The sequence below is a fragment of the Phoca vitulina genome, unplaced genomic scaffold, assembly GCF_004348235.1.
Source record: "Phoca vitulina isolate PV1807 unplaced genomic scaffold, GSC_HSeal_1.0 scaffold42, whole genome shotgun sequence".
In the NCBI taxonomy this organism is placed as follows: Eukaryota; Metazoa; Chordata; class Mammalia; order Carnivora; family Phocidae; genus Phoca; species Phoca vitulina.
In genome coordinates, this window is record NW_022589745.1 from 3579206 (window position 1) to 3593585 (window position 14380).

The following is a 14380-nucleotide window of genomic DNA, read 5'->3' on the forward strand; positions in this document are numbered from 1 at the left end:
CCTCTAAGCTCAGGCTGATGTTTGACAGTGAACTAATTATTGGACATTGGGCTACCACCAAGCTAAGATGTGCCACCTTAATAATTACCCAGCATGGCTTTATTTAAAGAATGGATTACTTTCATGCTGTAAAGAAATCAGGGCGCAACTGCACTTAAAAAATAACATGCTGCTCCCTTGAAATGTGTGCGGCTACGGCAGTGCGTCTACTGTTCTTACTCATTCTCCCTGCCTGTGGACTGTAGCTCACAGCATCAAGATTTCTGCTCCAGGACTAAGAAGGGGGGGGGGGGGGGATACACCTAGTGCCAAGATTTCAGAGAATACAAAGCCTTCTGGCCCAGAAGGCTTGTCATCATTGACGTTGTAGAAAACAAGCTATTTCTACTTCATTGAAAAAGTGTTGGGAGACCCATGCTGTTACCATGAGTCCTGGAAAGAAATATTAGAATTAGTTTAGGCAGTAACAAATGGTAATTTAAATTCAATTACTAAAGCTGTCATCTAATAGCTATTGATACAGTTATTTACATATTTGCTCTATTTTGTATCTTGACTTCCGATAGCGATATAGAGTTACACACCGTACGTAATAGTGTCTATGAGTCAGTTGACCATAATATTTATTATCTGATTCAGTGTCCTTTGAGGGTGAAAGAGTGTACTCTTAGTAGTTACAGTGGAATAAACCAGGGCTATCCGGGGGAAAGGTAACATGGCCACCCTTTTCATAAAGAGTACTATTGTTAAAGAAAGCCTAGTTGGCTGAATGGTTCTAAATGCCCCAAGACTGACTTGGCCATGGCAGACGAAAATCACAAACTCTCCCTTACTTGGTAACTATAGCTTGTTCTTTCCATCCTACTGTGTAGAGGAGAATAGGAGGGCACTGACCCACGCAGCTATGTTGTAGTCCTCAGGAGCACGACTGGAGAACCCCAGTCAGCCTTCTGGACAGTTTGGTTTCTTCCGGCAAGCTCCAGTGGGGAGATGTGGCTCGACGAAGTCTGCCTCCAGTCCGCTGGAACTCCTTCTCCACCGATGCTGAGCTGTGCTCTCAGCAAATCCAAATCTACCAAGCAGGGAGAGATTCGAACTCACAGACAAAAAAATTAGGCAAGCACTCAACATTTTGACCCGAAGCTAGTTCCGATCGAATGAATGACTTTCCTTAGGCTGAGCCTCAATGACTTCATTTGTAAATTAAAGGAGATTTGTGGGATTCTAAGGAGACAATTGATGTGTTCTTGACGCACAGCCCATGTTTAACAAATGCAGGGAATGTACTATTGTGAGTAATAATACCTTTTTTAAGTTTAAGGTAATGTATTGATTGAATCATAAACATTTGTTTGCGAGATAAAAGCAGAAGTCATTCTGGCTGAGAGTGTTATGTGCATACCTCCTCCCTGTGAATAGCTCCATCTTGTCTGGATTCACTCTCCCTGCACTAGTGAAAATCATATCGTTATAGCAAGAACTTTTTAGAAACCCAACAATGTCCCTTACGTGGTTCTTTTTTCTTTTTTAAGATTTTATTCATTTATTTATTTTTATTTGAAACATGTGGGAGCAGGGGGAGGGGCAGAGAGAGAGAGACAATCCCACTTAGGCTCCACGCTCAGCACCGAGCCCCACGCGTGGCTCGACCTCACAACCCCAAGACCACGACCCAGGCTGGAATCAAGAGTCGGACGCCCAACCAACCGTGCCATCCAGGCTCCGCCCCTTAGGCAGTTCTTATAATTGTGAACATCCAGCTGTCATTTTTCTGTTACCTGTTTCTCAAAAATTAAAATATCATTCTATTAGAATGATCCAAATCATACTCACGAGAATGAAAAATTATAAGATGAAAAAATAATACGTTTCTAAGCACGAGTGTGTCTTCGTAGGTTTGAAAAATGGAAGCTCCCCCAGAGTTAAATTCAGAAATGAGGGACCACGGCTCTCTGCAAACTGTGTTGGGAGACCAGAACCTTGTAAGGATGTTAGGGGGAATGAAAATAAAATGTGCCCTAAAAGATCAATTTCGTATTTCAATTCACTCTACAGGTTGTATTTTGCCTATTTGGCAATAATTTTCAATCAGGCTGATTGATATGGACCAGATGAGATTCATAAATAAGTGAATGAAGACATATTTTATGGTTTAATCTCTACTTTGACACAAAATAGTGACTTTAGAAAATTTCCAAATATATTTTTCATCGAACTTTCAGATATTTCAATTGGTGTGTGAGACAGATTACCCGTGGAGATTATATTTCATAAATGTAGGTTGTATTTTATAAATAGCTGTTATTATTTTTTTATATTTCTAAAATTTCCCAGAGCATATCTCTCATCTTGCAAAGTATTAACTCCGCACTTATTTTTCCTAAGCAGATTCCCAGAAATCAGGCAAGGTTGCGTGACTGTTTTCATCTTTTGGTTCACACTCTATGGGTGTTCTGGGAAGAGTGGGGTTTCTTTTGCTCAAGAAGGATGCGACAGCAAGGGCATTAACTCCTCCCTCTGCAGATACAGGGGTGGACACGCAGAGACACCTGTCTGAGATGCCATGGGATTTGGTGGCACGCCTCTCGTTTTGATATGTTCTCACTTCACATCCCACATGCTTTCTGCTAAACCAGTGGTTTTTCACATTGTGTTCCTCACTGTAAGGATTCTTCATGTCCCGGCAGGAGCTCGGGGAATGTGTGGGAGGCCAGTCTGGTGGGGGTGAGGTTGGGACCCTACTCCTACCAAGCTTGCTTTTCTAAAATCTGATCTATAGATTGAATTTCTTAGAATTGTACTTGAAAAAAAAAAATGCTCTGTTGCTTAAGAAATATTTGAAAACTAGTGTCTCAGTTCCTGCTGTCTCCACATCTTACCCGCAGACATACGGGCGTGCGCACACTCCCACGTACAGACTGTGTAGACAGGAGGGCGGGGGGAGATGACAGCAACAATCCCAGATCCGTATTTTGCCATTTGGGGCATCTTCTGAGGGAACTTGGTCTCTTCACGACGTGCTGCTGAGCCGCCAGAATCCCCTGTGTTGTCCGGCTCGACCAGGCCAGCTCACGGCCAAAGGAGGGCACTTCCACGGAGTGAGCAAGGTCAGTCTCCCTCGCTAAACCTACTTAGCCTGGGTTAACACTGCGTAGCCTACAGTGCAGATGGGCTCTAAGGTGGGTGCAGCTGTGTCCGGTGGAGCTGCTTGCCTTAAGCAGCTCAAGTTTCCTTTAGTGACTGAAGGGACTGAGATGATGTGTTCAGGAGAGAGCCCAGGGTCAGGGGAGGCAGGACAGCAGGAAAGGACAGAAGGAGTTGTGCAAGGCTGGGCTGGTCTGGATTGACCACGTGAAGCTGTGGACAACCTCAGCGCATTCCCGGTCCAGCTTCCTGACCTGTCTGATTCTGGAAGGGGGTTGACTTCGCTTCTGAGAAGCCACACCACGTTAGAAGCAGCTTTGTCCCGTCTTCAGGCTGAGTACAACACTTCAGGAACAGTAAAGGAGGGAGCTGCCTGGTTTGAGGTGGGCGCCTGGCTTGACCATCATTTTCCATAAGGCACCATGGCCTCACCAGCTCACGGGTGACCACGACACAGGCCCACGGTGTTCACTCTAATTTTTCACAAATAACCCCCAAACTAACATGATTATGAAACTACGTTTTCTCCTTTATGACAGAAAGAGGATAACACAACTTTGGGACATAAGCAACTGTTCCAAAAATGGCATGAATGGATAATTCGAGCCATACAGAGGGCATGTGGTGAAGAGAAAGGCACTGTGGTAATGCTTCTAACTCCAGAAATTCAGCGTTACATGTCTTCAACGCGCAACAACCATACCTGTTGATACATGGCAAACTGGCCAATTTTCTGACACGAAGACCAGCGGGCATCCGTGGTTAGGTGCTGGATGACTCTCCCAGCGTGGGTCACTTTGGAGAATATGCCTGGGGAGTCATGCAGGGCTGGTGACAGACAGCGTGTCTCTCTTCCCCCAGCTTTACCACCGGGTGGCAAGATACCACTGTCACGCTCTCCAGCGCCCATTCCAAATCCTGTGTCACCCGGGGACAAGAGAACACCTGTTCTACATTGTCTCCTAGGGAGTCTTTCCCTGTTCACCGAGACATTCCCAACTTGTGTATCTTTAATGCATGTTTAATGAATATAAACACACAAAACATAAGCTTACTATCACACACATTCAGCTTCTGCTAATCTGATTAGCAGCAGAAAGGGTCAAAAAGGCCTAATACGTACAGAGATGATGAAATCACAAAAAATAAGAATTAGACAAGTAGGTAAATATATATGTGTGTGTATATATATTTATTTGCAGGTCTGTTTATCACAAATGTTTCCTAATGATGACTCCCTCGAAAATTATTTTAAATAAGCTAAAGAAAATTTCACTAGGTCATTCTTATTAGACCATTTAGGAGAAGTGGTTGAAAGATGTGGCCTCACGAGGCCCTACCAGGTGAGTGAAGAGGCTCTCTGGAACTAATTCATTGTCAAACTTCCACAGTTAAACCTTTGCAATTGACAGGACGCTGTTGATTTTAAGTGTTGGGGTGCTACGTAGACCCAGTCAATGAATCAGGGCTCTACTAGAAATTAATCCTTTCAAATTACTTTTGCATTCCTTATATATTTAAATTATTATTGTCTAAGTATTTATTATATATTTGGAAACTCACAAAAAGACTTTTGAAAATAAGACATTTTTTCACAAAATATAAGTAACAGTTTCATTTAGAAAAACGTTCTTATGGCTAAGATTACACATTCGTGATCATTTTTAGAGAATATAAATAATGTTACCTTTAATTATGACATTTTAAGTATAATATATATCTGTCTAGGGCATATTTATACATGAATAATTTTAAAGAATTAATGGAAAAATACACCATTTTTTCCTTCATTTCGTCAAAAAATTAAAATATATATTTAGATCTTACAGTATTATTTGGATGGATGTTCTCAGTATGCTTATTTGTGACACTTTTATGGAAAAAGATAAAACTACTCATTAAGTGCCATTTCTCAGGAAAAAATGAGAACTCAAGTAAAATAGTTGTGATGATAATATATTAAAGCTGTTGCTTATGCATGAGCACAAAGATACAGAATTCAAATGGATATTGCTTTTCATCCATTTGAAACAAACAACTCCCCCACCCTAATACAAGACATTCATATAAAACAGATGCTTAGAAATATATTTAGATGGCTCCAGATTCCCGTGCCTGTAGTTTTTATTCAGGTATTTAATTTTTTATGACAGTATCATGCTTTAGTTTTAATATAATGTCAGTGTTCTAGTGACAATTTCCGTCTTCTTAAATACAGATTCATATTTTAAGTCTTTTATCTATTTATGGATAGCCTATCATGGTACTTGGAAAATAACAAAAAGTTATCTATCAATTGTGAAAATTTTTCTATGCATCTAATTCCCTGAATGTCAATAATAGATCCCAGGAAGCTTTTAAATGCGTAATATTGACCCAACTTCAAGACTTCTAAAAAGCAACCTTCTTCTTGGCCACAGATATGGATAGTGCTGGCTTTGGAGACTCCCCTGTCTCCCAGACCTTACTAAAATACTTCATAGTCTGCTAAGCATTAACATGAGAAAGGGTAATGGCTTTTTTGGAGCCGTTATAATCTATTGGGTCAAAGCATGTTTCATTGATAAGACAATTTTGCTTATCCTGCAGTCATGGAGGTCTGTGGATCAGGCGAGACACCCAGAGCCTTATGAAATATTTAAAAAGGGCCTTCCTCCATGCACACATAAAAAGTCTTCCAAACCAAATGGCTCAGGCAGTTTTAAATGTTGGGGTTGGGAAGGTAAGGGAAACGAAAAAAAAGAGATAACGAAATCAAGCAGAGAGAAGATTTCAGATGGAAGAAAGAAACGGGTAGAATGCCTGCCAATGGATAACGCTCCAGTCAATGCATGGCGTTTCTAGAGTTATTAATAAATCAACCTGATCGATGATCATGGGAGGTGGTGGCCTGAGAGGGACGGGAGTGTGTAATGCAAGCACAATCACAAGTCTTCATGCTTTGGTTGAGAAATATTCACATGGATCCTGAGACATAGGGAGCTTGATATTCTGTTCAAAAACATGCCTTTCTGAACCATCACATTAGTGCAGTGATTTCTAAAAGAGAAGGAGAGAGAAAAAAAACAAGTCCATTTTTTGTGAAAAATCACAGCGAAGCAGGAACGACTAGGATGGTTTCTCACTAATTCATACTCACCATGTTCTGTGGAGAGAGAGAAGCAAGCCAAGCCAGTGATCTTCTCTCTCTGGTCATTGCTGCCCTGACATTCACCCTGCTCCTCTGACCTGGTGTGGCTGGTATTTTGTCTCTGTAACAGGCAAAGAGGTAACAAAGACACCCATCACCTATGGGATAGAGGCAGCTTGAACTCTATACGAGGATGGCTTGGTTCTGTCTATGATTTCTGGGCTTTGAAAAAGCAGCCAACCAGATTTCTCCAAGGCAAAGATTACCACACTACTTCTGTCTGTCTTTCTTCTTGCAAAATGGAAATGGGAGATACTCCAATTCCAGGGTCTGGTTTTCAAAAGGGCGCTCTTGGCCATCCTCCCCTCCCCCTGCACTGCCCCCCACCCACCTCCTCTACCCTCACTCGGCATTCATTCTAGGCCAGCCTTCTTATGATAAAAGAGAGATGCCATGCAGTGTAAATTCAGTCAGATTGTCAATGTATCCACACACATTCTCAGTCTCTGTTCAATGTTCCGTGACAACAAGGTGAGACGGCAGAGGTTATCCGAACAGCTGCTGCCTAAGCTGGAAATTCCAGGCATTGAGCACCATCTGTCTATACATTCACAAATGTATATAAGGGCCATCTATCAGACGGGAGCACTGCAGCTGCCTCCCCAACAGGCCCGCTTCCTTCCTCGGCACGGAACAATGAGAGCCAGCTCTTCACTTTGTGTCACACAGAATGGCTGATTTGATTAAGTCCCCAACTCTCATTATGCTAGGTAGGGGTGTAGAATTTCAATGATAATCCATAATGCATGACCAGTTTGTCACCATGGCAACATAAATTCAAGGTTACTAGCTCAGACGCATAATTGGGTGTGCATTGAGTGCTGAAGACGGGCTGTTAAAATTCTTGTCATAGAAAAGTAGCATCCATCATACTGTCTGAAATTGCAAAGTATTCATAATCAGACAGAAAAATCCTTGGAGAAAAATGTTAATAAAATAACTATTACAGTCTAATAAAATTATTAAGTTTAACCACTTTGGTTTTTAGAGTATTTCAGTTAGGAAGGATGAAACAGACACCTCATTAAACATTGGAGATGCAGGTTGAACCTCCCCCACCAGTATTTGCAGTGAAATATGGACCTAAAGAATTTTTGGTCTCAGTATGATTGATTGATCAAAATAAGCCCCACGTAATAAAATACACCACCGCGCACACATTTGTTTCATTTTTCTATTTCATATTGGATTTTTCTTTGCTGTAAGAATGTTTCCTTAATAAAATGCTCTGGGGAAAACTAAATCTACTCCTTTGCTTTAAAATGCTGAAAATTAAATTATGCATGTTATTTGTTGTATCTCCTAAAGTAGAGACATAAAAACTAAGGTGGTGACAAGAAAATGAAAAAGAGTCAAAAAGAGATAAGAATATGTTAAATTATCAGCCCACCCTACCATGAATTCACAGTGCTGCTTATAAATACTCTGAAGAGAAATTTTACTCGAATGTATATGGCTAAGAAAAATCCCATACAAAATAAAACGTGTACTCTGCAAAAGGATTTCATCTTGGACCAAAATAATTATGGTAATTACTTGTTTTGGTGTCTGGCTTTGCCAATGAAGTAGAACCAGGCACAGAGTTATAAATGAGCCACACACAAATGGCCGAAAATTAAGCTCAGGGTGTTCTTAGAGGGGGCACATCACGGCTCATTGAAGATTCCCCCTCACCCCCCAGTTTCCTTGATTGACTATAACTCGGTTTCTCCATGGCCTTGCTTCTTTGGATTGTAAATATGAGATGCTCTGCTCTTGGTATTATTTATTATGATTTTTCCTAAAATCAAAATGACAAAATTTAAATATATATATTTTAACCACATAACACAGGGCTGTTTTTTTTTAAAAGACTGGTCTGCCCTTTGTTACCGAGATTCAGCTTTTATTTAATTCCGTTGAAAAAACTTAGGATTCACTGACTTAAAGGATAAGAGAATTCCTGCCAAATGAAAGCAGACGCGGCCACATGACCATGGAAACAGCGCTGAGCTTTCGCACAGACCTTGCAGGAAGTGAGGTTTAATTGCTTCTGCGTTTCTTTTTACACTGAGCTCCCTCAGACTGTCTCAGTCCTGTTTTCTTCTCCATCTACCCTCCGGGATATGCACAAAAGCGGTTATTTTCCTTGGTATCATATCTGCCATCATTATAAAATAACTAAAATATTAGGTAAGGGCACAAATAAAACTAATTTTCAGGCAGCTGACATCATTTTAAATGCATCATTTACCTTATAGGATTTCTAGTCCTGCCCTCAATTTTCTACAAAGCCAAGGGGGATCAGATGATTTTTTTAAAGTGAATAACAGAGATTTATTTTTTTTAACATCACATCCCCAGGACCTTTGCAAATTTTAAAGTAGAAAATAAGGAAAAAAAGCAAGAATCAAAATCAGATGACCTAATTTCGAATATAGATGCAATTTTATATTTTTTTACGTTGTGCTTAATCATACTAATGGCTGTGTCCTTTGGAATTTTTTTTTTTTTAAATGAAGGTACTTCGTGTGGTGCAGTTTCATTTGAAATATGAAGGGGTTTCTTGTCTGAAAGGGCTTGCTTACAAAAGTCACATCTGGAAGTACATTCAGATCCAACTGCACACATGTAACTCCAATTAACATTACGAATGCTAAGGAAAATATACTGCCAGCCGGCGGAGGGGGAGGGGCGAGAAACTGAAGAAAGAGGTTTGTGTCTCTGATTTAAATACAAGTGACTTTATGGAGAGCACCAGCATGTGGCCAAATGGACTCCTATTGTGGAAATGCGTGGGCTCTCAAGGCAGAATAACATTTCTGATTTGATGTTTAGTGAAGTGCATCCATAATCAGGAGCAAATACGGAGCTGATTTACCTACACTGGAATGAAATCCCAAAGAACTGTGAAGGTGTGAGTCTGATTTAGGTTCCAGAGTCTTTATGATCATTTAAAACTTTGCAATTTGAGGACTTAGGCTTTTGTATATTTAAATACACATATCTGTATGGATCGGCACTAATATATACTGATTCACAACATACTGTTGACTGTTCTTAAAAACTCCTTACACTGTATACACTCGTAAGAATGACAACATAAAACCTACCCCATTTTTAATTAGAACAAAATCTTAAGCATCAGTGACATGGGTTTCATTATAACCAAAATTCCAATATTTTCTAGTATTCTTTAAAAAAAACAGTGACAATCATGTGTTCTAGTTATAGAATCAGAGACAATGAAGATATTACAATATGGATGTTTTATGCCCATTGTGCCTCAACATCTTCATAAAAAATCTAAATTTGCAATTTGAAAACATGCTGCAGTTACTTTTCTTCTTCAACAAGCTACAATTTGATATTAGTCAATCATTCCAAGTCTGAAATGATTCTGAAATGAGTACATGATAAATGTCCATGAATAAAAATGTATCAAACCTCTAAATAAATTGTGAGACCGTGAGATAAATATTCTCCCTGTGCAGAAATGAGAAGAGGCTTCTAACCATCTCAACACTGGTTATGCAAAAGACACACATCAGCGGGAAGAATGAGCAAGCGAATGCACTCCTCCCCTGATCAATTACATCTACTTGCCAGTCAGGTCTTCTTCCCATCATTTTTCTCTGCGAATTGATTTTTATTTGTAATCACTTCATATTCTGATGCCTTTCCCTTCATTAGTTAGGTTTACAAACTTCAGGAAAAAATAACACCCATTATAGTTGGACATATTTGGTTTTGAAAACCTGTATAATGTGTGTTTTACATGTTTTATACATGTGATAAACACTGCTACCTATCTGATTTCTGTGAAGTGTACTCTAGTGATGTGATTTTTTAAAAACTTTTTGAAGTCCAGTCACTTATACAGTAATTTCGGAGGATGTGTTGTATTCAAATTAACATAAAATATGTATTTCAGTGTATATATGTATGTAATTTATATATGCATATTTGTGTAATGTATGTGTGTTTGGCAAATCTAAGAACGTAGTTATTTTTCCTTTCTTGCTGTGATGCGCATTTATAATTGCATCTTTCTTTTATTAATTCTATGGTAATTTGGTACAAGGTTAAGTGCAGCAATTTGAGGACTAGTTTTGATTCATATGTATCCCCGTTTCTTTCCAGTTGCAGTCGAATGCAGGTGTGAGTAGTCCCTGATCTTTCATTTTTCGTGTGACTTTCAGAATGATCTCTCCGGTGTGGGAGTCTGCCGTGCTGCACCGAGCGAGAATCCCCATCACCATCCACAGGGCAGCTACCCTGCTGAATCCCAGGTTAATGCAACCTCGTAGCTAACAGATAAATGCACCTGCTTAACCTCTGAAAAAATTGTGATGGACATGCATGAAGATGATCATCAGCTATACCTCTGATTTTTTTAACTGAGTTTTAAAAAATCGCCAAAAGATGACAAATATATGATAATCTTGCCAGACCTAATATGGAAATATATTGAAATTGATAATCAATATATATTCCACAAGAGCCAGTTAGATTTGTGAGTGTCATAAACTTGTGATCGAAAGGAAATGGGCAAGGAGGACAAAGATCTATTTTGTACTTTCATATTGTTACCGTACAATAAAATTAACATTCAAAACCATTCTGAATATAGTTGAATTGCCAATGTGGGAAGACACTAAGAACATTTGGCTCATAGAACTTTTGGTCTGGAATGGACTCTAAAAGGTCATCTGCCTGGGGCCCCTGGGGCGCCTAGGTGGCTCAGTCTGTTAAGCATTTGACTCTTGGTTTCGGCTCAGGTCATGATCTCAGGGCCGTGAGATTGAGCCTCGTGTCAGGCTCCCTGCTGGGCATGGAGCCTGCTTGGGGTTCTGTCTCTCTCTCTCTCCCCACCACTCACACTGCTCTTTCTCTCTATCCTGAAAAAAAAAAAAAAAAGTCATTTGCATGTCTGCATGTGTCACATGTCAATTATTTGAACCTATTATTTAAAACCTTCCAAAACTGACCCTCTAATTTGTATATGAACATGTCTAGTGTTGAAGAACTTATTATTTCTTAAAGAAATCCATGATTGTCTTTACATTAAGCTGGAATCTGGAATCTGTCTCCCAGACCTCCCGTTAATCAAGCCAACTTCTCCGTCTTGGCATCACACAAAATAAGACTAATATATCTCATACTCCACTATCATTCTCATATTTGAGGAAAACATTATCCTCTCTTACTGAAATAAAAAAAATTTGGTGTCTTCAAACGTTCCTGATCTGACGTGGAAGTCAAATGAATACATTTTTAGGATCAACACATTGAAAACGGCAAACGAACACCACCAAATATGGAGATGTGTAATGTCAGATTTGATCTGTTTTGATTTTTTTCACAAACCAAAATTGGTTCTACTACAAAGTAAATACTTAATATTAGACTGTTTACTTCTTAATTACATAGGAAGATGAGTTGTAGACCAAACAAATAAAGAGGATTTCTGATTAAGGAAACATCAACTACGTCATGTAAATACATTTTTCTGTTCTTCCACCCACCGTCCCCACTCTCCTGCTCCTTACCTGCTGCCCCACAGCCCCCCTTCTACCCCAGGGAGTCCAGAGCCTCTCATGCAACCACAACCACCCTCCCCGTTTCAAAGGAAAAAAGGGCATGTCCATGAATGGATTGCACTAGAAGTATTTTCATGAATTTACCCTATCACCTCTCCTTCGCAGAATTTATTTGCCAGTGGCTGAAGCTTTGGGGGCAATGTTCGAAGCAGAGGTCACAGGCAACATCTGGAACAATGTAGACTCTTAATAAGATGTGATCTCTGTGTTCACAAAAAAGTTAAATGTTTGATTAGGTATATGACATTCTCCAGAAAGCCTTAATATTGTTTCCTTCACCGAACCATACAATATATTATATATAGAGACGCTGCACAATCTGCACCTAAATTTTGAGTCTGTTACAAATAAAATTTCTGTCATTACTACACAGCAAAGTCTTACACTTAAATTCACAGGCACATGACCTTCTATACGAATGTAGGCACCGAATCATCCACATCTTCCTCCCACCCAGTTCCCATAACGCTGTAGTAGAATTCTTTTCCTCTTCCCTGCCTTGTTCACTCAGTGAGGATGAAGAAGGTCTTTGGATCACCGTGGGATACTTGGCATGGATCATAGAGCCTAGAATATACTAGCATCCGGTAGATGTTAGGAAATGAAGGAAAAGTGATTGGAATTATGAGGGTTCTGAGAGCACAATTCCACAACTGAAAATGTTCACATGATATGAGTCTTCCGTTGTTCCTTGTGTGTGTGTGTGTGTGTTCTTCTCTCTCTCTCCGCAGGGTCTTCCCACAGCACTGTTCTGAACAAGTTGCCGAGGGACACTCCTAGAGTAATGCAATCTGCTCTGGCCTGCCTCTTACCAGCATTCTGATGCAAAAGTGAAGCTAGAATCTGCAAAGAGCCTCAGTGGAACAGTAAAGATCTTCAGCATTTCCAAGAATCAGGCAGAGAGCAGGAGGGAAGGTTTCTAGCAAGGTAAGAGGAGGCAGCTTGCCCACTAAGGTGTTCTGCAGTTGTTGGAAGGTGAAGGAACATTAACAATTCCTATTCAGACCAAGCCCTGTGGGATAGTCCAGTGCAACAGGGCTCGTGTGCTGTATCTGAAATAGCTTCTTCCATTTGGGTCGCATCCAACAGAATGATGAGCTAACTGAAGGCCAGGGTGTACCTTCCACATCCTCCCCTGAACCACGTCCTGTGTCAGCTGGTTCAGATCCCATGCTAGGTTATAGGAGAGTCCACAATGAATTGGGGATGCAAGCTACAAACTAGTGATTAGAAGTTAGAGTGTTTAACTGTGCAGCAGAAGGGGAAGCAAAGAGCCGAGAATCACGCTGGATACGGGAGAAGGGCACAGTGCAAGCACCCAAGCCAAGGGCGGAGCAGGGGAGGTAGAAGAATCCCAGACAGAAGAACAAGGACAAATACATGGAGGTGCAGAGAACACCCTGCACTTGGAAATGACTCATCATGAGTTCATTCTGATTGAAGAGCAGGGCAGCAGGTGAGCAAATGTCAGTTGGGAAGACTGGGTTGGAGTTGGAATGGGAGAAGTCTCAGGACCGTAGGCCCAGCAGTGAGGAGTTGGGAATGCTGTTAAGACACTGTTTATCAGACATTCCAGCTGGATCCAGGGGTCCTCCACTGCATTTGCAGCAGGACTGAGGAGCAACGAGCATGGTCTGTTAACAACAGAGGGGGAGTGACAAGCGTTTTCCCCAGCAATGTAGCAGCTAGCTCCAAGATAATCTCATTTCAGACATTTATGCAAATGTCTTCACCAACTAAATCCTGAAGGGTTTGAAACCTTGGAAAAAGATGGTATTGACCAAATGACTTCTAAATTCCCTTCCAGTTTCAACAATCTCCAAGTCTTAGTGACCAGCCCATAAATAGAACAGCAGGGAATTCCCAGCATGTTGGCTGCCTCGCCATCTTGTCTACACATTGTTCATTCTGCTGTACGTTTGAATCTGAAAGCCTTATTCTCAGAGCTAAAAACATTTGCATCCTTCAAAAATGTTTGCTGTGATCCAGGAACTGAATCTAAATAAACTATTTCCCTCCTTTTATTTTGCTTCTGAAAACATGTGCAGTTTACCATGCATCCTCCAAGAATTCGCCATTTGGGTTGCTTTAGCTTACCTGTGAATTAACGGGTTTTGGTCTACCAAATATCTGGTAGGAATGGTTTTCTAATCAGTGAAATCCCTGGAAGCATGTGGTGTCCTGCAAACAGTTTTGCTACAGGGATTATGGAAATAATGTTCTTTTTATTCTGACACACAGTTGTTCTCAGTTCATGGTCCAGTGAATTGGCATGGAGTTAAATTCAGGTTTTCTTTATGGGTTTTTAATAATAGCCTACAAAATTAATAACCATACCTTGTACTAATCTAGCACCTCTCAAAGCGTATTATCTCAGCTTTATTATCTCATTCTGCCTCACAGCATCCCTGTGAGAAATGGCTATAGTGGATCAGGGAGCTGGAGGAAGAGAGTCACGTTACCC